The sequence below is a fragment of the Capra hircus genome, chromosome 1, assembly GCF_001704415.2.
Source record: "Capra hircus breed San Clemente chromosome 1, ASM170441v1, whole genome shotgun sequence".
NCBI classification, from domain to species: domain Eukaryota; kingdom Metazoa; phylum Chordata; class Mammalia; order Artiodactyla; family Bovidae; genus Capra; species Capra hircus.
In genome coordinates this window covers 124,049,684-124,077,471 of record NC_030808.1, presented here as the reverse complement: position 1 = coordinate 124,077,471, position 27,788 = coordinate 124,049,684, and positions in this window count along the sequence as shown.

The window sequence follows — 27,788 nt, the reverse complement described above, 5'->3', positions numbered from 1 at the left end:
GCATCTTTTAATTTCATGGTTTCAGTCACCATCTGTAGTAATTTTGGAGCCCCCCCCCCCCCCCCAGAAAAAAATAGTCTCTCACTGTTTCCATTGTTTCCCTATCTATTTGCCATGAAGTGGTGGGACCAGATGCCATGATCTTCGTTTTCTGAATGTTGAGTTTTAAGCCAACTTTTTCTCTCTCCTCTTTCACCTTGATCAAGAGGCTCTTTAGTTCTTCTTTGCTTTCTGCCATAAGGGTTGTGTCACCTGCATACCTGAGGTTATTGATATTTCTCCTGGCAATCTTGATTCCAGCTTGAGCTTCATCAACCCCAGCATTTTGCATGATGCACTGTGCATAAATGTGAAGTAAGCAGGGTGACAATATACAGCCTTGACATACTCCTTTCCCAATTTGGAACCAGTCTGTTGTTCTTTGTCCAGTTCTAACTGTTGCTTCTTGACCTGCACACAGATTTCTCAGGAGGCAGGTAAGGTGGCCTGGTATTCCCATCTCTTTCAGAATTTTCAGCAATAGGTAGCTTCTTTACTATTCTTTACCTAGGAATTTTAATTGTCCTAGGACTATGTTATGGGTCCCAGGATATTATGTTTGCTCCTACTAATAGTAATAGCCATTGTTCATTAAATATCTATGATCCAAGCTTAATGCTTGGTTCCTGATATATTTTGTTTCATCAAATCCTGCTTGTATTTATGCAAGGAATACCACAACTGAGGCTCAGAGAGATTAAGTAACTGCATTGTTTCAGGGATGTTGGGAAAAGATTACCAACTGAAAACCTGGGAAGGAATATTGAGATAAGAGAGAAACCAAAAGAGTGATGTCTTGGAATCAAATTAAAGCAAGTTATTTTAGAAAGAAATGCTCAACTGTGCAAAATGTCACTGACCATTCAAATCAGAGGGGGACTAAAGCTTAAATATGAAATTTGGCAACAGAGGGGCCACGGTGACCTTAACAAAAGTGTGGTGACGAAAACCTTACGGTGGTAGTGGAGCTAATCTGCCTGGAATGGGTTAAGAGGGAACGAGGGGAGATGATGGGAGAGAGAAAACACAGATCACTCTTTCAAGGAGTTTGGCACTAATTAGAAATAGGAAAGTAGGATGTAGCTGGAGAGAGAAGTGAAGTGGTGGTGTTTGTTTTGATTTAGCATTGGAGAACTAATGGTATGAGGTGTTCAGTAATGCAGAGAATTACTATGCTCGCCTTGAGCTGGTATGAAGAGGGACTTCAGTGCACGTGGAGGGCTGGGCCTTCCACAGGAGCCTGGAGAGCTTATCCACTCACCTGCTGGGAAGACCAAGTGTGTGCTCACCTGTTGGGTAGATGTGGAAGAGGGTGCGGGACTTCTGGAAAGTTGTATTGTCTCAGAGACAGAAAGCAAGTCCCATCACAAGTGAAAATGGGGAGAGATTTAAGAGGAGAGGATACAAGCACATCATCTCTTGGAGTGATGGAGGGAACAGACTTTGGTAGAGGATGGCAACCCTGAGCAGTTAGTGTGATGCACTGCGATGACGTGGGATTCAGAGATGCAGGATTTCAGGGAAAGGAGGGAGAAAATGGCCTGGGACCAGCAACAAGGGCCAAAGAAAGATATACCTTCTCCAAATGTTGGAACCAAGGATTGAGAAGAAATAATAGCCTTTACTTGTGGAAGCTGCTGAGGTTGTATTGCGTTCTGAAGGGGTACAGGGCTCAATTAGAGGAGGGACACAGAGAGAGATGAGGTTTAGATTGACACACAAAGGGGTAGAGAGAGCTAGGGAGGCTTCTGCAACTCAGATAATATTGGGCTTCCTCTTGATCTCTCTAGGTGGAAGGTAAGAGTTAGGTGTGTTCTTCACACATGGAACTTACTTGGGACTTCTGTTAGTGGGCAAGCTTCACACCAGACCATTGTTGAAAGGGAAACCCAAATGACTAAGTATGTAAAGGAATGTTCAGCTGTACTTTAACCTCAGATTCCAGAGAAATTAAGTCATAACAATGAATTCCTCTGTCTCTCATTAGATTTGCAAAAATTAGAAGTTGGATGTTATCAGATGTTTGAGAAAATGAGTAGAAATGGGGTCTTTTGTGCCCAGTGGTAAGATGGTAATTTGTTGCACTATTTCTAATGAATAATCTGGCAGGAATTAGGGAAATTAATATGCTTGCACACTACCCTAGCATTTCTATCCCTGGGTGTATCTGTCAGGGAAGAACTTTCACTAGTCCATAAGGAACATATAGGAAGATTTTCACTCTAGCACTGCTTATAGGAGCAAAGATTGGAGGCAACAGAGACTTAGCAGCTAAGGATGTGAATAGAAAAATGCAGTGTATGCACATGATGGAACTGACAAGGCTGTATGGGATGAGACGAGGACAAATTAGACACAGAACATGGACTCGTTTTAAAGTATAGTATTGAATGCAAAAAAAGACCTGTGTTGATACTTATAGTGCAATTTAACTCATGTGTATTGTGTCACACACAAGAAATACTATATATTTCTGGAGATGCATATACACTAAGGACATGTATTAAATTATATTATAGTGAGTGACCAAGGGGGAGAATGGATTTGGAAATAGGGATCAAGGGAAACACACTAAAATAAAGTAGGAGAAAGAAAAGAAAGAAAGTGAAGTTGCTTGGTCGTGTCTGACTCTTTGCGACCCTATGGAGTATAGCCTGCCAGGCTCCTCTGTCCTTGGGATTTTCCAGGCAAGAATACTGGAGTGGGTTACTGTTTCCTTCTTCAGGAGATCTTCCTGACCCAGGGATTGAACCTGGGTCTCCTGCATTGTAGGTGACGCTTTACCATCTAAGCCACTAGGGAAGTACAAAATAATGTAGGAAAGGAGTTTGTAAAGATGACAAAAGGTCAGAAAGGAAGGAGTCTGATTAACTTCGTTTCACATTTGAAGTTTGGAAGAAAAAAAAAATTCCTTTATGGTCCACTTCTTGGATCATAGATTAAACTACATTTGTCATTTTACAGGCTTTTATTCAAAGATAAAGTTGTAATCCAGTGCTATAACGATTTTGGACACTATGTACATGTTAATAAATTTAAATAAAAAACAAAGAAAAAATGCATTTCGTGTTACCTCCCTACTTTTCTCTAATATATTTTTGTAGTAAATACTTATATCAACATCCAAAAAGTATTAGCAGTTACTTTCTACAAAGATGGTGAGCAACTCAAGAAAGAGGATGATGATGTTATCAAGTCTCCAATATAGTGCTAACCAAGGTGAATACTTAATAAATTTTTGCTGAATAAAAGTGGGTTTTACTTATTGAGGAAATAATAGTCAACAGTAATATTTTCAAATACCAGGAATGAAATCCTTTGTATGATGTTACACATTATGTTGGTTGCTGACAAGGTAGCATAAAGCAATTACTGAGTTTTAGGTTTACTTCTTGTATAAGATGCATTGTCCCATGGAGCTCATATTTCTAGTTAATACATACATTCTTAAACCTGCATTGAGAACTACTGCAAAACTTGAGTAGGTCCTATCTAATAATTTTGTATTTAATCTATGAATCATGACAAATGGGATCTTGTTCCAATTGGCAGATCTGAAAGTCATGTTTGCCTGGATTGCAAAACCCAAAATTTTATTAGATAATACGTTTTAGGCACAATGGCATGTCACCATGCATTTATTTATTTCTTTTATGAGTGGAACCACAGTATGCGTTCTTCTAACGATCTAAAAATATTTTTATGGCATTGAATCGTATTGAATCATGTGTAAATCTTACCTGGGCTACAGTCCAAAAATCATGCATTACTGATCTCTTCTGGGGACTCAGTGTCTATCCCCAACTGCAGAGAATGCCAGGGCCCTGAGAAGAATCTGAGGAAAAGCTAGAAGCCAGATGAGACCAGATCTGCAAGAGACTGGAGACCCTTAGAAGGCCAGAAAAGCTGAAATCACTCTTCTGTTTGAGAGAGAGTCCTACCTTAAGCAGAGATTATTAAAATTGGGAAAAAAAAAAAAAAGATGCATGCCAGGCATGGGCGGAGTTCCTCACGCTGGCTCCCGGCAGAAGCATAACTGGTTTTGCCTAGAAAAGCAGAAATTTGGCCAGCTGGTCCTTGATCCTAAATAGTACTTGTAGCAAAGTCATTCCACAGGGTCAAGATTTCAGTTGACACTAGAAATGAAGATTAGTTTAACCCACCCACAGACTGTAATGTTTTACAATTTGAATACTTTTTATACTTAATGTGCCATTCTCTTGTTGTTGGACTTTAGGGTATTTCCATTATATATATTGTGGCAATAAATATTTTCAACACATTTTTTTCTTCAGATTGCTTAATAATTTTTAAGGTAGATTTCTTTGCATGGAATGTACTAATTTCCATAGTAGAAAATGTTAATGATTCTATATTACCAAATTATTTTTTGAAAATTCCAATTTATCTTTTCATGCTAGTTTATAAGACAATTACTCTCAATAATCTCAACAACTTGTATCTTTTTTGGAACTTTTTTCAATTTGGCAAAATGTTAAATCCTTTTAAAAATATTTTTTGAAATATGTGCAATTGACCAATATTTATATGCTTTGGGAAGGTATGCTTCTTTTAAAATTTCTTTTGTTAAAATTTTTATTGGAGTATAGTTTATTTACAATGTTCTGTTAGTTTCTGCTGTACAGCAAAAGTAAATCAGCTACACATATAGATATGTTGCTGTTCTTGTTCAGTCTCCAAGTCATTCCCAACCCTTTACAACTCCATGGACTGCAGCACGCTAGGCTTCCCTATGCCTCACATCTCCCAGAGTTTGCCCAAGTTCATGTCCATTGAATCAGTGATGCCATCCAACCATCTCATTCTCTGTGCCCTCTTCTTCTTCTGCCCTCAGTCTTTCCCAGCATCAAGATCTTTTCCTATGTGCACCAGGTGGCCAAAGTATTGGAGATTCAGTTTCAGCCTAAGTCCTTTCAAAGAGTATTCAGGATTGGTTTCCTTTAAGATTGACTGGTTTGATCTTGCTTTCCAAGGGACTCTCAAGAGTCTTCTCTAGCACCACAGATCAAAAACATCAATTCTTTGGTGCTCTGCCATCTTCATTGTCCAGTTCTCGCATTCATATATGACTACTGGAAAATATAGCCTTGACTTTATGGACCTTTGTTAGCAAAGTGATAACTTTGCTTTTTAACACACTGCATAGCTTTCCTATCAAGGAGCAATTGTCTTCTAATTTCATGGCTGCAGTCACCATCTGCAGTGATTTTAGGGCCCAAGAAGTGGAAATCTGTCACTGCTTCAATCTTTTCCCCTTCTGTTTGCTATGAAGTGATGGAACTGGATGCTATGATCTTAATTTTTTTAATATTGAGTTTTAAGCTGGCTTTCTCACTCTCCTCTTTCACCTTCATCAAGAAGCTCTTTAGTTCCTCTTAACTTTCTCCCCTTAGAGTGGTATCATCTGCATATCTGAGGTTGTTTATATTTCTCTCAGAAATCTTCATTCCAGCTTGTAACTCATCTAGCCTGGCATTTTGCATGATGTGCTCTGCATATTAGTTAAATAAACAGGGTGACAATAAACAACCTTGTTGTACTCCTTTCTTAATCCTGAACCAGTCAGTTGTTCCATACAGGTTCTAACTGTTGTTTCTTGGCCCGCATACCGGTTTCTCAAGAGACAGGTAAGAGGGTCTGGTATTCCCATCTCTTTAAGAGTTTTCCACAGTTTGTTTTGATCCACACAGTCAAAGGCTTTAGTGTAGTCAATGAAATAGAGGTAGATGCTTTTCTGGAATTCCCTTGCTTTCTCTATGATCCAGTGAATGTTGGCAGTTTGATCTCTGGTTACTCTGCCTTTTCTAAACCCAGTTTGAACATCTGGAAGTTCTCGGTTCGCATAATGCTGAAGCCTAGCTTGGAGGATTTTCAGCATGACCTTACTAGCATGGGATGAGTGCAATTGTCCAGTGGTTTGAACATTCTTTACTATAGCCTTCTTGGAATTGGGATGAGGATTGACCTTTTCCAGTCCTATGGCCCCTGCTGGCTTTTCCAAATTTGCAGACATATTGAGTGCATCACTTTAATAGCATCATCTTTTAGGATTTTAAATAGCTCTGCTGGAATTCCATTGCCTCCACTACTTTTATTGATAGCAGTGCTTTCTAAGGCCCACTTGACTTCACACTCTGGAATGTCTGGCTCTGGGTAAGTGTCCAGACCTTTGTGGTTATCCAGGTCATTAAGATTTTTTGGCACAGTTCTGTGTATTCTTGCCATCTCTTCTTGATCTCTTCTGCTTCTATTAGGTCTTTACTGTTTCTGTCCTTTATTGTACTCATCTTTGGGAAAAAGTTCCTTTGATATTTTCAATTTTCTTGAAGAGATATCTAGTCTTACTCTTTCTGTTGTTTTTCTCTATTTCCTTGCATTGTTCATTGATGAAGGCCCTTTTGTCTCTCCTATTTTTCTGGAACTCTGCATTTAGTTTGGTGTATGTTTCCCTTTCACCCTTGCTTTTTGCTTCTCTTCTTTCCTCAGCTATTTGTGGAGACTCCTCATACAACCACTTTGTCTTCTTGTATTTCTATTCTCATATAGATCAGTATAGTATTGAGTAGAGTTCTCTGTGCTATAGAGCAGGTCCTTATTAGTTGTCTATTTTCTATATAGTAGTGTGTATATGTAGAGAAGGAAATGGCAGCCCAGTTCAGTATTCTTGCCTGGAGAATCCTGTGGACGGAAGAGCCTGGCGGGCTATATAGTCCATGTGGTTGCAACGAGTTGGACTCGACTGAAGTGGCTTAGCACAGCACAGTGTGTATATGTTAATCCCCATCTCCAAATCTATCCCTCTTGCTTTTCTTCCCATATTTCCCCTCTGGTAACCATAAACTTGTTTTCTATATCTATGACCCTTTTCTGTTTTGTAAGTTCATTTGTATCTTTTTTTTTAGATTCCACCTGTAAGAGCTATCATATGATATTTATCTTTCTCTCTCTGAATTTATTTCACTTAGTATGATCATCCTAGGCCCATCTATGTTGCTGCAAATGGCATTATTTCATTCTTTTTAGAGGCTGAGTAGTCTTCTTTATCCATTCCTCTGTTGATGGATGTTTAGGTTGCTTCTATGTCTTGGCTATTGTAAACAGTGCTGCAGTGAACATTGGGCTGCATGTTTCCTTTGGATTATGGTTTTGTATGGAACTTCTTCAAATATTTTGTCTTATTTGTATGTTTTGTCTGTAATGTAATATTATTTTGCCTGTTTTATAGTGATGCTTTGGAGTTTTATTACTGTATTATTTGTGTTATTAATACTTTAAAATACTAGTATATCACTTCTGGCAAATAGTTATCTCTGTGTATTATTATTTTTCCTTTATTTATGGTAGTTCTGGGAATAAATTTATTTTATTGGATTTTTGAAATCACAAAAATAATACATATACCTGTAACAAATCAAATAATATAGAGATCCCTGCCCCAGCCCACATACTAACATGTCACCAACTCAAAGATGACCAATATTGGGACTTCCCTGGTGGTCTAGTAGTTAAGAATCCACCTTCTAATGCAGGGGACGCTGGTTCAATTCTTGGTCAGGGAAGTAATATCCTACTTTGCTGTGGGGCAACTAAGCCTGCACACCACAACTAGAGAAGTCCAGGCATTGCAATAAAGAGCCAACACAGTCAAAATAAAAACTAAATAATTAAAAAAATAAATTGTACCAGTTTTGTTTTTTTTAAGATGACCACTATTAAGCTTGATCTGCAACATTCTACATATTCTCTGTTTATATAAGCATATGCACATAGATGCTTTTTAAAATCTTTTTTGGAGAAGGAAATGGCAATCCACTCCAGTACTATTGCCTGGAAAATCCCATGGACAGAGTGAGCCTGGTAGGCTACAGTCCATGGGGTCGCAAAGAGTCGGACACGACTGCGCGACTTCACTTTCACTTTCACTTTCTTAAATTACACGTAATTATAGCATAATTATGAAAGTAATTTATACTTATTTTAGAAAACTTAGTAAGGTTAAAAAATACTCTACTAACTCAAAATACTATACTACCCAGAAACAAAACCTTGTTAACATTGCTATATTTTATTTCATTGATCATTAATTTTTTATATTCTAGCAAGGTCTAACAATCGCTGATTATTGGCACAAATGATAAGGTTTCCCTGGTAGCTCAGATGGTAAAGATCTGCCTGCATGCAGGAGACCAGGGTTTGATCCCTGGGTTAGAAAGACCCCCTGGAGAAGGGAATGGCTACCCACTCTGATATTCTTGTCTGGAGAATTCCATGGACAGAGGAGCCTGATAGGCTACAGTTCGTGGGGTCGCAAAGAGTCGGACATGAGCGATTAATGCCTTCACTTAACTTCAGCACAGATGATAGTAATTCTTTAAAACTGAATTCTCTGAAGGCCTTAACTAGTCATGAAGAGAAGAAGAAAAAAGTCATGAAGAGAAAAAATGTTATGCAAATATTTCCTTTCTAATTATCTGCAACAGCATTTTTTAATGGTTATTTTATATCTACTTCATATATTGCTAAAGTAGTACCCTATTGTTAGGCATTATATTGATCCTAGAATAATATTAAGCCACAAAGGTAATGGGAGCTTTTGAGTCTTATTCCTGCTTTTAATAAGAAGGCCTCTAGTCTGCACTGACCTTGAGAATAATGAACTAATGGCGTCATTTGGTGCATTATTGACTAGTGGTTTTAGATGTTTTCTTATCATGCTCCCTAATTACTTCCAATTTCCCCTTTTCTAAGTTCTTTGGTCTAGTTTGTTAAAAGGTTTAATGAAGGATTTTTAAAATACTGTTTCTGTATCAGTTGATCAATGGCTTTATTTTTTAAATGATCTATTCTCTCTAATAAATTTTCCAATTTTAAACTTACTTGTATTTGAAAGTCTTACTAAGTTCAAATTCTTTTACCATAGCACATCATCTGAGAAATTTAGAGTCCCACTAGAGCCTGATAAAAGTTAAAAATTTAACTGCTGGGATTAAATAGTGAGTACAAATATTCAAATTCATATTTACCAAGAACTGTGAGATCCTTCTGTGCTTGTATGGGACCCCTTTCCCTGCACCAAAGTTTGGAAAGTGCCTCCAGGCAGCAACCTAGAGTGACCATAGGGCTCATCTCATCTTTTTTGTTTTGTTTTGTTTTAGCTGTTCTCTCAGGTATCACAGTGCTGCCTTGTATGTCATCCAATATCTACAAGGAGTTATTTTGTCAAATTTTTCATTGTTTTTTGGGGGAAAGGGATTTGGTTCAGATTAATACATTATGGCCAGAAGTGGAAATCTAACAGATAAAATCTTAGAGCAAAATGCAGATAAGTTATATGTCTTTACATTATTACTTTTATTCCCTCTTAATGGAAATTTATTTCATTTGGACAATTTTTAGGAGAGCTAGTTGCATGTTCTACTATATAGTCTTTATGAAAAACTTCTCAACATTCTAGATTACTCATTTTAATCAGGAAGCATCTTAAGATATAGACTATTAGCAAACCATTACTCAGCATCAAATATAAATTGAAATAATCTGGACACTCACTAATATTTAATTAAGATTAATCCAACTAATATATTGGTTTGGGTAGTTGTATAAGGGTACATTTTTCAGCTCACTTCTAATCATGAGATCTTTAGGGGTAGTATTATTCTTTCTTTACTTTTGGCCGTGTTGGGTCTTCGATGCTTTGCATGGACTTTCTCTAGTTGCAGTAAGCAGGGGCTACTCATTGTTGTGGTATGCAGGCCTCTCATGGCGGTGTCTTCTCTTGTTGGGGAGCACAGGCCCTAGGCATGTGGGCTTCAGTAGTTGTGGTACACAGGCTTAGTTGCCCTATGTATGTGTAATCTTCCCAGATCAGGGATCGAACCTGTGTCCCTTGCATTGGCCGGCAGATTCTTATCCATTGCACCACCAGAGAAGCCCAGATAGTGTTATTCTTAATCTTTAAGAGGTGTGGCACTGAGGTTCTTCAACAGTTCACAATAACTAATCATAAAACAAAGCAAACACAGTCACATAAGCTTTAAAAAATATTTCTGAGTGAAACTATGTTGCTCATATTAGAACATTTAGACAAGAGTCTTTACTGATATTCTGTCCAAGACCAATTACAAGGAAAACAATTGTTCTTAAGCTGGCATCCTGCTGTAGGGAGACTGCTTGTTTGTGATGAGAACAAATGCAGTTGTTGACAAAAATGACAAATCTCAGCTAGTAACTAAAGCAAGGAGGTTTAGTTTTAACTGACAACTGAGAATATTTACCCTGTAGCTTCTTGTGAGAAGTTAATCATGAGCTGGCAGTAATCTAGCCTCAGCCAGAGTTACCTAAGGAATCTGGTATTTGAGAGGATCTAACAGACATGTTCATTGTTTCACTATTGGAAATTATCCCCCAGCTTAATTTAGAGCCTGAGAATGTGAAGCTCTAGACTACATTGTCTTACCTTCTCTCCCAAATGCTCTCATTACATTATACTTCAATGTGATGCATACTGTTTTCACAAAGGGTGGTCTGAATGGAATTTTTGTAATCACATAATTCTATAATCACTTAATTGAAGTGGTGTGTTACTTGCTGTGTCTTCCACAGGTTTCATGTTATAAATTCCCACTTGAATTTCATTCCAGGAAGTAACACAAACTACAGAGATAGTTGTGTATACTTTTGTTTGTCAGAAAAGAATGCAGTTCAACATGTTTCTATTGGAGTTTCCAACTCATAGAAAATGGGGAGCTCAGTGGTGCCCAACCCAACCTGCTTTTACTTCAAGCAAGGGATGATATCCTCTTGCCTTTGGGTTCAGGTGTGTGGTTAAAATTGTTTTATCCTTACTTGCTCTATTTTATTTTATGTTTACCTAGTAAGACAGTTTAAATGCCTTTCGGAAGGACATGGGATATACAACCTAAATTAAAAAGTCAATTTATTATTATTATTTTTCTAGTGTGGCCTTCTTTGTTCACCTAGAGAAGTTACTTTAGCACTTACTATAAAGCTGATTTGGTGGTGCTAAACTTTTAGCTTTTGTTTGTTGGTAAGTCTTTTGATCTCTCCATCAAATCTGAATGAGAGCCTCACTGGGTAGAGTATTCTTGGTTGTAGATTTCTCCCTTCCAACATGTTAAATATATTGTGCCACTCTCTTCTGGACTGCAGAGTTTTTGCTATTATCCCCCCAAAAAAGTCAAATAATAAATGTTGGTGAGGATGTAGAGAAAAGGGTGTACTTGTACATTATTGGTGGGAATGTATATTGGTGCAGCCACTGAGGAAAGCAATATGGAGGTTTCTCAAAAAACTCAAAGTAGAAATACCACATGACCCAGAAATTTCACTACTGAGTATACATCTGAAAAAAACAAAAATACTAATTCAAAAAGATATCTACATATACCCATAACATTCATAGCAGCATTATTTATAACTGCCAAGCTATGGAAGCAACTTAAATTTTCATCAACAGGTGAATGAATAAAGAAGATGTGTGTGTGTGTGTGTGTGTGTGTGTGTGTGTGTGTGTGTGTGTATGGCAACATGAGAAGTATAGCAAATATTTTATAATAACTACAAATGGAATATAACCTTTAAAAACTGTGAATCACTATATTGCATACCTGTCACTCATATAATGAGTGAACATGAACTATATTTGAATAAAAAGTCAAATTTAAAAAAGTGAATGTAAGAAGACAGAAGAGTCTAGAGTGGATGATCTGGGTTGATCACAAACTAATAAGAAAATGATCAGAGCAAGAAAGTGATTTTAGGACTAACAGTTCATTCAGGAGTATGAAATTTAGCAAAAAATCATGATGCTGTTAAAAGTTGACCAGGGACCTTGGGATCTGGCTGCTTTACTAGATCAGTGGCTCAATGCAAAGGAAACCAAATTTCAGGGATTTGAGAAATTAGATGTTAAGAAGTAAAGCTCAGAGAACTAGATTGTCTACATAATTAATCTAAAACATGAAATGTTTAAGAAAGAAGAAATACGAAACACCATAGCTTGGCCATTTGCAATCAAGAGCTCTGATTTAGGGCAGAGGAGAAACCTATAATTTTGTATCCTACTTCAGTTTCTCATTATCTATGCTAAATATTCCGTGTGCTGTGACCTAAAAGCACTTGTTCTTTTTTAATTTTAGAGTTTTTATTTTTGGGTGATTAAGAAAATCTATCTTGTTTGGGGAGGATATTTTTTTCACATGTTTGGTGTAATTAAGTAGTTTTCCAGGAAAAAAAAAAATCTTGCTTGTTTTCCCAGACTTTTCACCCATGCAACTAGCTTTTTTTAATTATACTGATGCATTTTTAAAAAACTGTTGAGTAGAGCTTGGAAAGTAGCACAGATAAATTATAAAAAGTTTTGCCACAAGGAAAGTCCCACAAAGGCAGAGACTATTAGTAGCAGGTTTGCTCTGATTTCTCTCTGATGTTTGGTTCAATAAAGACTTATTGAATGAATTGCAAATGGCCACATACAAGAAGTAGTGCCCACAATCTTGGGGGTGCAGCTTCTGTATATTTTAACTAGCATGCTTAGAATTTCTCCAGAATGGCTCCCATTTGGGAACCTGAGATAACTCAACAGTTGTTAGGACTTAGATGAGCTGATTTCTGGGTATTTGCTACTTGTGGGAAAAGCAAATGTCTGGTGTCCTCTCTGTCCATCAGGACCTCAGAGTTCCAAGCTAGTTCTGCTTCTCTCTTAGCTAAGTGCCAGTTTCATGGACTGAATGCAATTCCCTTCAGCTTTCTGAACATTGGCACACACTTTTTCAGTCAGAAGGTTGCTTTTCTACTGTCTTTTTCAACTGCAAAGCTTTATGATCCTATTTTAGGTACCAGGTGTGCGGTATTTCAGATATCCACCTGTCCAGGAACTGCTCATTCCTCGCTGAACTGAGAAACCACCTATTTTTTATGCCAAATTAGACCCTTGTTTACCCTTCTCAGGTGCCACTAACCTGCCTGCCAAGGCAGGAGACACAGCCCATGGCATTTTGATCTCTGGGTAGAGACAATCCCCAGGAGGAGGAAATGGCAACTCACTCTAGTATTCTTGCCTGGAGAATTCCATGGACAGAGGAGCCTGGTGGACTACAGTTCATAGGGTTGCAAAGAATAGGACACGTCTGGAGCGATTTAGCACACCCATAAATAAGATGCTTGTTTGTCCTTTGCGCATATTTCAGAATGCAGGTTCTGAGAAAATTTCTAGTGCGTTAGGTATAAGAGCTGAGCCTTCAGTTCAGAAGCAGGTGGTCTCGGTAAGTCCATAACTTTGTTGACAGAGACAAATGCATGCCTAGCACAATTGTCACCCACTTGTTTATGAGATCACTGTGTCTGCCAGCCGGGTACAAAATGAAGAGAACAAGACTGCTTCAGCACCTCTGCAAAACAGAAAGTGCTTTTGCTATTTCTAAAGTTTTCTATGTTCTGACATATGACTGTGATAAGGAAATTTTATGCACCACCAGCAATATATTTGGGTTTAAGAATCAACAGAAAAAGAATGACTCCTCTGTTCTTTTTCAGGATTCCTAACAGAAAAAATGTTAGATATTTTGGAAAGAATAAGACAGTTTTTGTTGGTTTGGTTTCTGATTTCTAATGACATTCCTTTTGAGGTATTCATCAGAGTGGAAGAATAGGTTGAAACTGAAAGCACAGATTCCCACACCAACGTTATTTATTTTTATGTCATGTCCCCACCACCTGTGTCTCTCTCCATTCCTTTCCAATCCTTCTGTCCAATGAGGATAAAGAGATAAAATTGTCTTTCTGGACAGAGGGAATGGAGAAGGCAAGCTGGGAGTGAGGGCAGTCAATTAGCTATTATGGTTGCAGTAACCCAGGTAAGCAGAGAAGGCAATGGCACCCCATTCTAGTACTCTTGCCTGGAAAATCCCATGGATAGAGGAGCCTGGTAGGCTGCAGTCCATGGGGTCGCTAGGAGTCAGACACGACAGAGCGACTTCACTTTCACTTTTCACTTTCATGCATTGGAGAAGGAAATGGCAACCCACTCCAGTGTTCTTGCCTGGAGAACCCAGGGATGGGGGAGCCTGGTGGGCTGCTGTCTATGGGGTTGCACAGAGTCGGACATTACTGATGAGACTTAGCAGCAGCCTCAGCAGCAACCCAGGTAAGTAATACGAATCAGAACAAAGACAGGGTCAGGAGGAGTCGTTTCAAGAAATATCTGTTTAGCAGAGGTCTAAACTGTGTGCCAAGAAATCCAGAAAGACCTTTATCTTCTGGCTTAGAGGGCTGATAGATGTGGTGATACCAGCTATTGAGAGAAGATAGCAGATTCGGGGAAAGATGCTGAAATTCATTAGGAAATTTGTGATTTTGAGCTTCTTTGGTCTCTTTAAGTGGTGGTTGGTGTCTAAGACAGTTGATTATGTAGGTCTGTTGCTTAAAAAGATTTGCCAGACTATGAATTTGAAATATTGTTGTTTTTGTTTTTAAAGTCAAACAACTGAGTCAAAGAGGCTAATTAATTTAAGCAAAGTAAAATTTCAGTATATGGCACAGTGGGCATTCAAAGTTTTGTGCATTCTTTCTGTCCTTTTTTTGAAACAACTGTAGTGAAACTTTAAAACAAAGACAAGCACAATTTTTTTTTCTATAAAATTCTATATTAGAGTATCTTCCTGACATCAAAGGAAACTGTGTTTGAGAAAAATGAAAGAGTCTGGAAGAAGTTTCAGTGCTAATGTATCAGGACCTTTCACCTGCCTCCCCATCTAGTCTCTTTCAAAGTGGGTACTTGCTGCCCCAGAGTCATCACACATACAACAAACACAGGGTTCCGGTAGGATCTGGGAGCTACACAGACCTTGGTGGCTCTGATGTTTGTCTGGCTCTTGGTGTTTGCTGACTCGACTTCCTATCAAATAAACCACTTTCATTTGATGCTGTGGTTCCTGTGGTTATGCTGCAGGTAGGGGGTCGAGAGAGTTGACAAGCAAAGCAAATGAACTCTTTTCTGTCTAGCACTGTTGGTAGCCAGATGGCTTCACTCTATTCTCTTTTTCCTCTCCAGACTCTCCCCGTTCACAGCTCTTTTATGCCTTTTCCACTCAACACCAAATTTCCCCAGCACCAGCACTGGCCAGTCAGCTCCCTTGGACATAAGCTTTCTACCTGTTGGCTCCCTGTTCCAACTGACGTGAGAGAATGGGTACTTCTATACCAGGCAAACCAGAGCTTTTAAAAAACATTATTGGAGTACAGTTGCTTTACAACGTTGTGTTAGTTTCTGCTGTACAGTGAAGTATATCAGCTATGTGTATAATCGATTCCCTCCTTCTTGGACCTCTCTCCCACCCCACCCCCTATCCCACCACACTCGGTCATCACAGAGCACCAAGCTAAGCTCCTTGTGCCATACAACAGTTTCCCACCAGGCATCGATTTTAGACATGGTAGTGTAGAAATGTCGATCCCAATCTCCCAATTCATCCCACTCCCCCTCATCCCACCCTCGCATTCACAAGTTCTTTCTTTATTCCTGCCCTGCAAATAAGTTCAACCACACCTTTTTTCTAGATTCTGCATGTATTCATTAATGCATGATATTTGTCTCTTTCTGACTTATTTCACTCAGTGTGGGGGACTCTGGGTCCATCCACATCTCTACAAATGACCCAGTTTTTTTCCTTTTTATAACTGAGTAGGCTAGATCTTGATTAAGAAGTGAACATGCTGTTTAAAAACAGTGAGCTTCCTGCAAATGTCCCTTACCTTTGAAAAAAAAAATCCTATCCCATCTCCTAGCTCCATATGGATTTGCAGATCAGAACTTATAATAACTTTTAAAAAGCATTCCCTAAACATTTTTTTAACTTTTAATTCTTTGTTCTAATTTCAGTTGTGCTGCCACCATAATCTCAGAACGTTTTTCATTTCAAGCCACTTTATTTCATTACCTGCTCTTTAATGCTTTGAAGCTGGCATGAAAATTTTATAGACTAATTTTTTAAAGTACCACAAAAGTGAAGGAGAGGCAATATATCGTATAATATCAGAATGCAACAGCATTACTCTGTATTTTCAAATCTCTTTGAATCTGATGATCCCATGGGGCTTTATGAAATACACAATAAAATATAGCCCAGTTTGAAATTTTTGGAACCCAGAATGGCAATTCTTATTAGCGCCTTACCAAGGATTTTAGTAACTATATGAAAAGGGAAGCTCACTAATGCAAGAAATGACTTTAAAATGCCTGTTTTGGTAGGGTTGGGGTGGGTGGAAGGGAGATAGAGAGGATATACATATACTTATAGTGAAGGCTCAATTGCTTAAGAATCTGCCTGTAATGCAGGAGACCCCAGTTCCATTCCTGGATCAGGAAGATTCACTGGAGAAGGGATGGGCCACCTACTCCAGTGTTCTTGGGCTTCTCTTGTAGCTCAGCTGGTAAAGAATCTGCCGCCAGTGTGGGAGACCTGGGTTTGATCCCTGGGTTGGGATGATCCTCTGGAGAAGGGAAAGGCTACCCACTCCAGTATTCTGGCCTGGAGAATTCCATGGACTATATAGTCAATGGGGTTGAAAAGAGTTGGACACAACTGAGCGACTTTCACTTTCATTTTCATAGCTGGTTCATGTTTTATACCAGAGACTAACAACAATGTCAAGCAATTATCCTCTAATTAAAAAAAAAAAAAGCCCATTTTTCAATTGCTAATTAAAGGAAAACTTCCTAGCACTGAAACAGCGGAAAGAACATATTATTTGTTAAGTTGACTAGAAACAACCTTCGTACCACTAAAAAGTGCAATATAAGACTTGTCAGATAAGAAAGGAGTGAGGCAAGATGTGCAGAATACTTATTCAAATACCCTTCCGACAGGGCACAGTTTTTTTTTTTTCCCAAAAGAGGAAAATAAATTTTCAGTCTTTTATTTGCTTTTTTTTTTTTTTACCTATTTCCACTACAGGGTTTTTCTTTTCTTTTTTTCTTTCTTTCTTTCTTTTTTTTTTAGGGTTTTTCTTCCCAATGCTAGTCTTTTGCTGGAATCAGGGCTATGACAGAACTTCAACAGTCTTTATACAGCATTGTCCTGCTTGCATAGGATCAACTGGGCTTTAGCAAATAATGTCCTTCAGAGCTGTGGGCGGAAATAGTCTGGCAGGAGCCATGGTGTCAGGGAAGGGTCTATCTAGGACATCTCATTCCTAGTTCATTGTGCAACCCATCAAAGTGCTATTTCCTCTCCACTTGGCAAATACTGTTCTGTATTGTTCTGATCTTATTATTTATTCCGCTGGTCTAATATGCCTATTCTTTTCTGAAAGTCATGCATGGCATGACTGTGATTAAAAATTGGCTGTGATTAGAAATTGTGAAACTTCACTTTGAATTAGTATATTTGCTATAAATAATTTGCAAATTTCAGAAGTCTGAAATTTGCAAATTCTTTATGTAAGTCTATCCTAGTCTTCTAACCTTTGTATTATACTCTCTTATCTTTATGGTTCAGGTAGAGACACAAAAAAAACATTGTCAATTGGAATAAAAATTGAGAAGGATGATGAAAAATTTCCTCTAAAATTTATACACAATAGAACCACCTGGAGAACTTATTCAACACAAAATTTTTCCCCTCCACAACCAACAACCCCTAGAGTTTCTGATCCAAGCCTAGAGACTATTGGACTGAGAATGTACATTTCTTTTAAAAAATTTTTATTGAAGTATTGTTGCTTTACAATGTTGTGTTAATTTCTACTGTTCAGTTACTTCAGTTCAATCGCTCAGTCATGTCTGACTCTTTGCAACCCCATAGACTGCAGCATGCTAGGCTTCCCTGTCCATCATCAACTCCTGGAGCCTACTCAAACTCATGTCCATCATATCTGTGATGCCAACCAGCCATCTCATCCTCTGTCGTCCCCTTCTCCTCCTGCCTTCAATCTTTCCCAGCATCAGGGTCTTTTCCAGTGAGTCAGTTCTTCACATCAGGTGGCCAAAGTATTCCTTTAAGATTGACTGGTTGAAACTCCTTGCAGTCCAAGAAATTCTCAAGAGTTTTCTCCAACAACACAGTTCAAAAGCATGAATTCTTCAATGCTCAGCTTTCTTTGTAGTCCAAATCTCACATCCATACATGACTACTAGAAAAACCATAGCTTTGACTAGATGGACCTTTGTTGGTAAAGTAATGGCTGTGCTTTTTAATATGCTGTCAAAGTTGGTTGCAGCTTTTCTTCCAAGGAGCAAGCATCTTTTAATTACATGGCTGCAATCACCATCTGTAGTGATTTTGGATCCCCCCAAAAAGAAAGTCTGTCACTGTTTCCATTGTTTCCCCATCTATTTGCCTTGAAGTGATGGGACCAGATGCCATGATCTTAGTTTTTTGACTGTTGAGCTTTAAGCCAACTTTTTCACTCTCCTCTTTCACTTTCATTAAGAGGCCCTTTAGTTCTTCTTAGCTTTCTGCCGTAAGGGTCATGTCATCTGCGTATCTGAAGTTACTGATATTTCTCCCGGCGATCTTGATTCCAGCTTGCGTTTCATCAAACTCAGCATTTCACATGATGTAGTCTGCATATAAGTCAAATAAGCAGGGTGACAATATACAGCCTTGACGTACTTCTTCCCCAGTTTGGAACCAGTCTGTTGTTTCATGTCCAGTTCTAACTCTTGCTTCTTGACCTGCATACAGGTTTCTCAAGAGGCAGATCAGGTGGTCTCGTATTCTATCTGTTTAAGAATTTTCCACAGTTTGTTGTGATCCATGCAGTCAAAGGTTTTGACATAGTCAATAAAGCAGAAGTAGATGTTTTTTTCTTGAACTCTCTTGCTGTTTCAATGATCCAGTGGATGCTGGCAATTTGATCTCTGGCTCCTCTGCCTTTTCTAAATTCAGCTTGAACATCTGAAAGTTCATGGTTCATGTACTGTTGAAGCCTGGCTTGGAGAATTTTGAACATTACTTTACTAGCATGTGAGATGAGTGCAATTGTGTGGTAGTTTGAGCATTCTTTGGCGTTGCCTTTCTTTGGGATTGGAATAAAAACTGAACTTTTCCAGTCCTCTGGCCACTGCTGAGTTTTCCAGATTTGCTGGCATATTGAGTGTAGCACTTTCACAGCATCCTCTTTTAGGATTTGAAATAGATCGACTGGAATTCCATCACCTCCACTAGCTTTGTTCATAGTAGTGCTTCCTAAAGCCGACTTGACTTCACGTTCCAGGTTGTCTGGCTCTAGGTGAGTGATCAACCATCGTTGTTATCTGGGTCATTAAGATCTTTTTTGTATAGTTCTTCTATGTATTCTTGCCACCTATTCTTAATATCTTCTGCTTCTGTTTGGTCCATACCATTTCTGTCCTTTATTGTGCCCATCTTTGCATGAAATGTCCCTTTGGTATCTCTAATTTTCTTAAAGAGATCTCAAGTCTTTTCCAGTCTATTGTTTTCCTCTATTCTATTTCTTTGCAATGATCACTGAGGAAGGCTTTCTTGTCTCTCCTTGCTCTTCTTTGGAACTCTGCATTCAAATAGGTATATATTTCCTTTTTTCCTTTGCATTTAGCTTCTTTTCTTTTCTCAGCTATTTGTAAGGCCTCCTCAGACAACCATTTTGCCTTTTTTCATTTCTTTTTCTTGGGAATGATCTTGATCACTCCCTCCTATACAATGTTGCAAACCTCCATCCATGGTTCTTCAGGCACTCCTTCCATCATATCTAATCACTTGAATTTATTTGTCACTTCCACTGTATAATCGTAAGAGATTTGATTTAGGTCATACCTGAATGGTCTATTGGTTTTCCCTACTTTTTCAACTCAAGTCTGAATTTGGCAGTAAGGAGTTCATGATCTGAACCACAGTCAGCTCCCAGTTTTTTATGACTATATAGAGCTTCTCCATCTTTGGCTGCAAAGAATATAATCAATCTGATTTTTGTTTTGACCATATGGGGATGTCTATGTGTAGAGCCTTTTTGTTGTTGGAAGAGGGTGTTTGCTATTACCAGGGCATTGTCTTGGCAAAACTCTGTTTGCCTTTGACCTGCTTTGTTTTGTACTCCAAGGCCAAATTTGCCTGTTAATCCAGATATCTCTTGACTTCCTACTTTTGCATTTCAGTCCACTATAATGAAGAGGACATCTTTTTTGGAGTGTTAGTTCTAGAATGTTTTGTACGTCTTCATAGAACCATTCAACCTCAGCTTCTTCAGCATTACTTGTTGGGGCATAGACTTGGATTACTGTGATATTGAACTGCTTGCCTTGGAAACAGAGATCATTCTGTCATTTTTGAGATTTCATACAAGTAATGCATTTTGGAACCCTTTGTTGACTATCATGGCTACTCTATTTCTTTTAATGGATCCTTGCCCACAGTGATAGTACTGTACACCAAAGTAAATCATCTATATGTATATGTATGTATATATGTATATGTATATATGTGTATATATGTATATATGTTATATATATATGTGTGTATATGAATATGTATATATGCATATATGTATGTGTATATATGTATGTGTATATGTGTATGTGTGTATGTGTGTATATATATGTATATACATATATGTGTATGTATATATGTATATATGTATATGCATATATATGTATGTATATATGTATACATGTATATGCATATATGTATGTATATATGTATATACATATATGTGTATATATGTGTGTATATGTATGTATATATGTATATATGGTATGTATATGTATATATATAGTTTTTTTTGGATTTCCTTCCCCTTTAGTTTACCACAGAGCATCAGTTAGAGTTTCATGCATTACGCAATAAGTTTTCATTAGTTATAGGCTGCATATGGGAATGTACATTTCTAACAAGTTCTCACCTAAGTTGATATTATGGGTCGAGAGACTGTGCTTTGAGAACCACTGTCCTAAGTCAAATTAAATGTCAAGTTGAAATACTTTTCTTGAAATCTTGCTTTTCTATTCCATGTATTTTACCTTTTCTATTCACTCAGTCTTGTCTCTTTAAACACAAAGTGGAATCTTGATCATGCACATCAGGAAAACAACAAAGCTTAGCTAGCCTCAGTCGTGGCCACCTCATCCGTGCACAGGTTTTCTTTTCTCCATCCCCTCAACCCTCACATACATCCTCCTGTTGGCTGTATTGCTGTCCTTCCACTGCATCTCACATTCTCTTGATGTTTCCTTTCTGAAGAACTATCCTGGTTTGACCCAGGGACTCTCCTTAAGATCAAAATCCAGGGTTTTTACTCTTTTATATTACACAAACTAAGAGATAAGAGATGCCTGGCCATTTTCCACTTCCTCCTCTCAGCTATAACATACAAGTTGGTATTGACCAGTAAACAGGCTAGATCCCCTAAATAGATCTATACCCCTTTCTTTCCCAGGAGAGGATATTAAATGCTTAATTTTTCTCTTATTTTCATTGTTCTCAGTTTACACTTGAACACAGGAAGTGAAAATGTTAGTTACTCAGTTGTGTCTGACTCTTTGCAGCCTCAGGGACTGTAGTGCACCAGGCTCCTTTGTCCATGGAATTCTCCAGGGAGGAATACTGGAGTGGGTAGCCATTCCCTTCTCCAGGAGATCTTCCCAATGCACGGATTGAACCTGGGTCTCCTGCATTGCAGGCAGATCCTTTACTGTCTGAGCCACCAGGGAAACCCCTGAAACACAGGAGGCTGAGGTCAAATAGCTGAATAGAAAAGCAAACCTAGGAAAATTAAGTGAAGTAACGTCACGGCTGTATATTTTCACCCTGCTTATTTAACTTATATGCAGAGTACATCATGAGAAACGCTGGACTGAAAGAAACACAAGCTGGAATCACAATTGCCGGGAGAAATATCAACAACTTCAGGTATGCAGATGACACCACCCTTATGGCAGAAAGTGAAGAGGAACTAAAAAGCCTCTTGATGAAAGTGAAAGACGAGAGTGAAAAAGTTGGCTTAAAGCTCAACATTCAGGAAATGAAGATCATGGCATCTGGTCCCATCACTTCATGGGAAATAGATGGGGAAACAGTGGAAACAGTGTCAGACTTTATTTTGGGGGGCTCCAAAATCACTGAAGATGGTGACTGCAGCCATGAAACTAAAAGACGCTTACTCCTTAGAAGAAAAATTATGACCAACCTAGATAGCATATTCAAAAGCAGAGACATTACTTTGTCGACTAAGTCTAGTCAAGGCTATGGTTTTTCCTGCGGTCATGTGTGGATGTGAGAGTTGGACTGTGAAGAAGGCTGAGCATCAAAGAATTGATGCTTTTGAACTGTGGTGTTGGAGAAGACTCTTGAGAGTCCCTTGGACTGCAAGGAGATCCAACCAGTCCATTCTAAAGGAGATCAGCCCTGGGATTTCTTTGGAAGGAATGATGCTAAAGCTGAAACTCCAGTACTTTGGCCACCTCATGCGAAGAATTGACTCACTGGAAAAGACTCTGATGCTGGGAAGAATTGGGGGCAGGAGGAAAAGGGAACGACAGAGGATGAGATGGCTGGATGGCATCACGGACTCGATGGATATGAGTCTGAGTGAACTCCGGGAGATGGTGATGGACAGGGAGGCTTGGCGTGCTGTGATTCATGGGGTCGCACAGAGTCGGACATGACTGAGTGACTGAAATGAACTGAACCGAACCGAACTGAAACATATTGCCTAGGTGCAGTACTCTTGCTGACCTCTGGGCTCTTTCTCTACACTGTATTGTTGGCATGTACCACAAAACCTTCAAGGTGTTTAATAATGTAATATAATAAATCATGATGGTTGCAGTAATTTATTGAAAACTTTAATAAATAAGAGGAGGATACTTTTTTTTCCCCATGCCTTTCCTCTTAAAACTCACTACTCTAGTAGATATTGATAGTATCACTCTATTTTTTACCTAGAAAAATGAATGTTAGGATTTTCAATAGTTTGCTCAAGATGCCTCAGTTAATAATTGGAACTGCTGCCATTTGTGCTCAGATCTGTCTCATCTCAAAGTCCATCATCAAGATACTTTTAAAAAGTAGAACAATAATTTTGAGAAGGAATACTAATTTTGCTGTGGAAAACTAGCTGCAATTAGTGAATTGGTAACTAATTATAATATTAATAATAGTAATAATAAATATCAATAACAATTATGGTATGCTATGTTCCAGGCTATTAGCTTTATATGATCTTTCTCACTTAATTTTCAGAACAACAGTATGTTGTGGGTACAATTATTATTTTCATTTTACAGGTGTAAAAATTGAGATTCAGGAGGATTAAATGAATTTGCCCAGCTTTTGTGTTTGTCCGCTGATATAATAGCTAAGTGAGTCACAATGGCAAGGAACACCAAACATATATTATGAAAAAGTAACAGAAGCCTTGACCTACCAATAAGAAGAGGTTAGTTCTAGGCCTGACTTTAGCACCAATTATGCCCAAACTTGTATAGTACTTTATAGTTTTAATGACTTCTATGTGCATTTCTATTAAATAAGCTTACTTTCTGACTGTATCCAAGTTTCATACAATTTCTTGGTCTCAATTTCCTCATTTGTAAAATAAGGTGGTTAGATGTTAGGGGTGTGTGTGTGTGTGTGTGTGTGTGTGTGTGTGTGCATGTTAGTTGCTCAGTCATGTCCAATTCTTTGTGAACCCATGGACTATAGCCCTCTAGGCTTTCTGTCCAAGGGTATCTCCAGGCAAGAATACTGGACTGGATCACCATCCCCTCCTCCAGGAGATCTTCCTGACCTAGAGACTGAACCATGTCTCATGTGTCTCCAGGAGTGCAGGCAGATACTTTACCACTGAGCCCCTGGGCAAGCCCCGAGGGACTACAACTCCATGAATGAACTCTTTTCCTAGCTGGATAGCTCCAGATAATAGAATACATTTTCCTTCAGGAAGTCAAAAACTGGACTTCCTCTAAAACCTTCCCATTATTCTTAGTTCCGAATTCTGCAACAGCTCACTAAGTTGAGTGCATGGTATCTCTTCACATGTTTTGTAAGATTGTTTGCATACTTTTTATCTTTTTAGGGCTGAGAACTCCTCAAAAATTATTCTATAGTCTGGCATCTAAACACCTTATTATGTTCACTACCAACATTTTCCTCTCAGAACTTTTTATCCCCTGACCTTAGCCTACTCATAAAATTTTTCTGCTCTTTAGGCATCCCCAATGTTGCATCCTACTTGATTAGTGATTCTTTATTTTTTAACTTCACTACTCAAAGAAGTCTTACTTGCCCAAGATATATTCTCAAAAATGAATTCCTATGATAATTCAGTGAATTAATTCAAAGTTTATTTATGTTTCATAGGTGGGTTTCATTTGGTATCTGGAAGTAAAGTCAATAAATAATTACAACAATACATGAGCGATGTAGTATATTTGTGTGGGAGAGAGCAAATTGGCCAAGATGGTGTGTTCAGACTCTCTAGCCCCACATTTTGTAAATAATGACTCTGAAACAGCTGAGATCATCTATAGCACTGAGCATGCGCATCAAGATCTACTTGCTTGTCATGGGTTATGTTTGGTACACATATTTATGAGCTCCACCCAGAAGAAGTGGCATCGTATTACTGCTGCCTCATGGCTGTGTCTGTTGAGTCAGCTATGAGAGGAGAGAATATAGTGTGTCTGCTGATATGGCTGCTGCATAGCCAGGAGAGAGTAAATGTATCTGCAGTTCCTAGGGCCCCTTGAGTCTTCTCCCAGCCTCTTAGTTCACACCTTGCCTATGCTGGGTTCAGCAAACAGTCTAAACAGCAAGACAATTGGTGTCACAAACAAGATCAATGATATAATTTGATTTATGTTTTTCTTCTGTAAACTGGTAAGCAAGACATAACAATAAAAGTCTGAATTTTGGAGGCAGGCTGACTAAAGTTTTCATTACCAGTTATATTATCATGGACAGTATGTTCAAGTTTCTTAATTTAGAGGGATCACATGTAGTAAAACATGTGAGATCAATGAGTTCAGGTCTTGCTACATCAAGGGGCACTTATGAGTTTTCATTGTCTTGTATCTTCCAAATGCTTCTCTCTCAGTTCAGTTCAATCGCTCAGTCTTGTCTGACTCTTGGCGACCCTATGAACTGCATCACGCCAGGCTTCCCTGTCCATCACCATCTTCCAGAGCTTTTTCAAAATCATGTCCATCACATTGATAATGCCATCCAACCATCTCATCCTCTGTTGTCCCCTTCTCCTCCTGCCTTCAGTTTTTCCTAGCATGAGGGTCTTTTCCAGTGAGTCAGTTCTTTGAATGAGGAGGCCAAAATATTAGAGATTCAGCTTCAGCATCAGTCCTTCCAAAGAATATTCAGAACTAATTTCCTTTAGAATTAACTGGTTTGATCTCCTTGTAGTCCAAGGGACTCTCAAGACTCTTCTCCAACACCGCAGTGCAAAAGCATCATTTCTTCAGTGCTTAGCTTTCTTTATAGTCCAACTCTCACATCCATATGTAACTACTGGAAACACCGTAGCTTTGACTAGACAGACTTTTGTTTGCAAAGTAGTCTCTGCTTTTTAATATGCTGTCAGGGTTTGTCATAGCTTTTCCTCCAAGGAACAAATGTCTTTTAATTTTATGGCTGCAGTCACCATTGTGATTTTGGAGCCCCCCAAAATAAAGTCTGTCACTGTTTCTATTGTTTCCCCATCCATTTGCCATGAAGTGATAGGACCAGATGCCATGATCTTAGTTTTTTGAATGTTGAGTTTTAAGCCAACTTTTTCACTCTCCTCTTTCACTTGCATAAGAAGATTCTTCAGTTCCTCTTCCCTTTCTGGCATAAGGGTGGTGTCATCTGCATATCTGAGGTTTTTGATATTTCTCCCGGCAATCTTGATTCCAGCTTGTGCTTCAACCAGTCTGGCATTTCTCATGATGTACTCTGCATATAAGTTAAATAAGCAGGGTGACAATATACAGCCTTGATGTACTCCTTTTCCTATTTGGAACCAGTCTGTTCTTCCATGTCCAGTTCTAACTGTTGCTTCCTAACCTGCACACAGATTTCCCAGGAGGCAGGTCAGGTAGTCTGGTATTCCCATCTCTTTCAGAATTTTCTACAGTTTATTGTGATCCACACAGTCAAAGGCTTTGGCATAGTCAATAAAGCAGAAATAGATGTTTTTCTGGAATTTGCTTGCTTTTTCAATGATCCAGTGGATGTTGGCAACTTGATCTCTGGTTCCTCTGCCTTTTCTAAATCCAGCTTGAACATCTGGAAGTTCACAGCTCATGCATTGCTGAAGCCTGGCTTGGAGAATTTTGAGCATTACTTTGCTAGCGTGTGAGATGAATACAATTGTGCAATAGTTTGAGCATTCTCTGGGATTGCCTTCCTTAGGGATTGGAATGAAAACTGACATTTTTCAGTCCTGTGGCCACTGCTGAGTTTTCATATTTGTTGGTACATTGAATGCAACACTTTAACAGCATCATCTGTTAAGGTTTGAAGTAGCTCAACTGGAATTCTACCACATCCACTAGCTTTTTTTGTAGTGGTACTTCCTAAGACCCACTTGACTTCACATTCCAGGATGTCTGGCTGTAGGTGAGTGATCACACCATCATGATTATCTGGGCCATGAAGATCTTTTTTGTATAGTCTTCTGTGTATTCTTGACACTTTTTCTTAATACCTCCTAATTCTGTTAGTTCCATACCATTTGTGTCCTTTATTGTGCCCATCTTTTCATGAAGTATTTCCTTGGTATCTCTATGTTTCTTGAAGAGATCTCTAGTTTTTCCCATTTTATTGTTTTCCTCTATTTCTTTCTATTGATTCTGAATGAAGGCTTTCTTATGTCTCCTTGCTATTATCTGGAATTCTGCATTCAGATGGGTATATCTTTCGTTTTCTCCTTTGCATTTAGCTTTTCTTTTCTTAGCTATTTGTAAGGCCACCTTAGACAACCATTTTGCCTTTTTGCATTTATTTTTCTTGGGGATGATCTTGATCACTGCCCCCTGTACAATGTCATGAAATTCTGTCCATAGTTCTTGAGGCACTCTATCAGATCTAATCCCTTGAATCTGTTTGTCACTTCCACTGTATAATCGTAAGGGATTTGACTTTGGTCATACCTGAATGGTCTAGTGGTTTCCCCTACTTTCTTCAATTTACTTCTGAATTTTGCAATAAGGAGTTCATGATCTCTACTTTATTTTTTTTCTAGTTCTTTAATTTTCCCACTTAGATCACATTCTGACCATTTTTCACCTCAATGATTGTGTTTACTTTCCTCCCTCCAATCTTTTATCTACACTGATACCAGAATTTTATGTCTAAAATAGATTTTGTTATATTCACCTTCTTAGGAACCTCTGATGATGTATATTACATAAAGAAGAAAGTCATTTTTGCTTAGCCAGATATATGAATAGCTTTTCCATGTAACATGCTAGCCTTGTTTGAGACCATTTTTCCTCTTACACTTTCCACTTTTGTTAAATCAAACAGTTAGGCAAGATGGCCATATGACAGATGCTTTCATATCTTTAAGTTTTTGTACAGTAAGTTTCTTTAACCTAGAATGCCTTCCATGCTTTTCTCCATAGTAACCTTTGCTTCACCAAATCCTTCTTATCCTTTTGTATTTGACAAATGCCTCCTTCTATAAATCTATCCCTGAGTCTCCCAGACAGAATTCATCATTTGCTTTCTCTGGGTTTACTTGCATGTTTATACCTC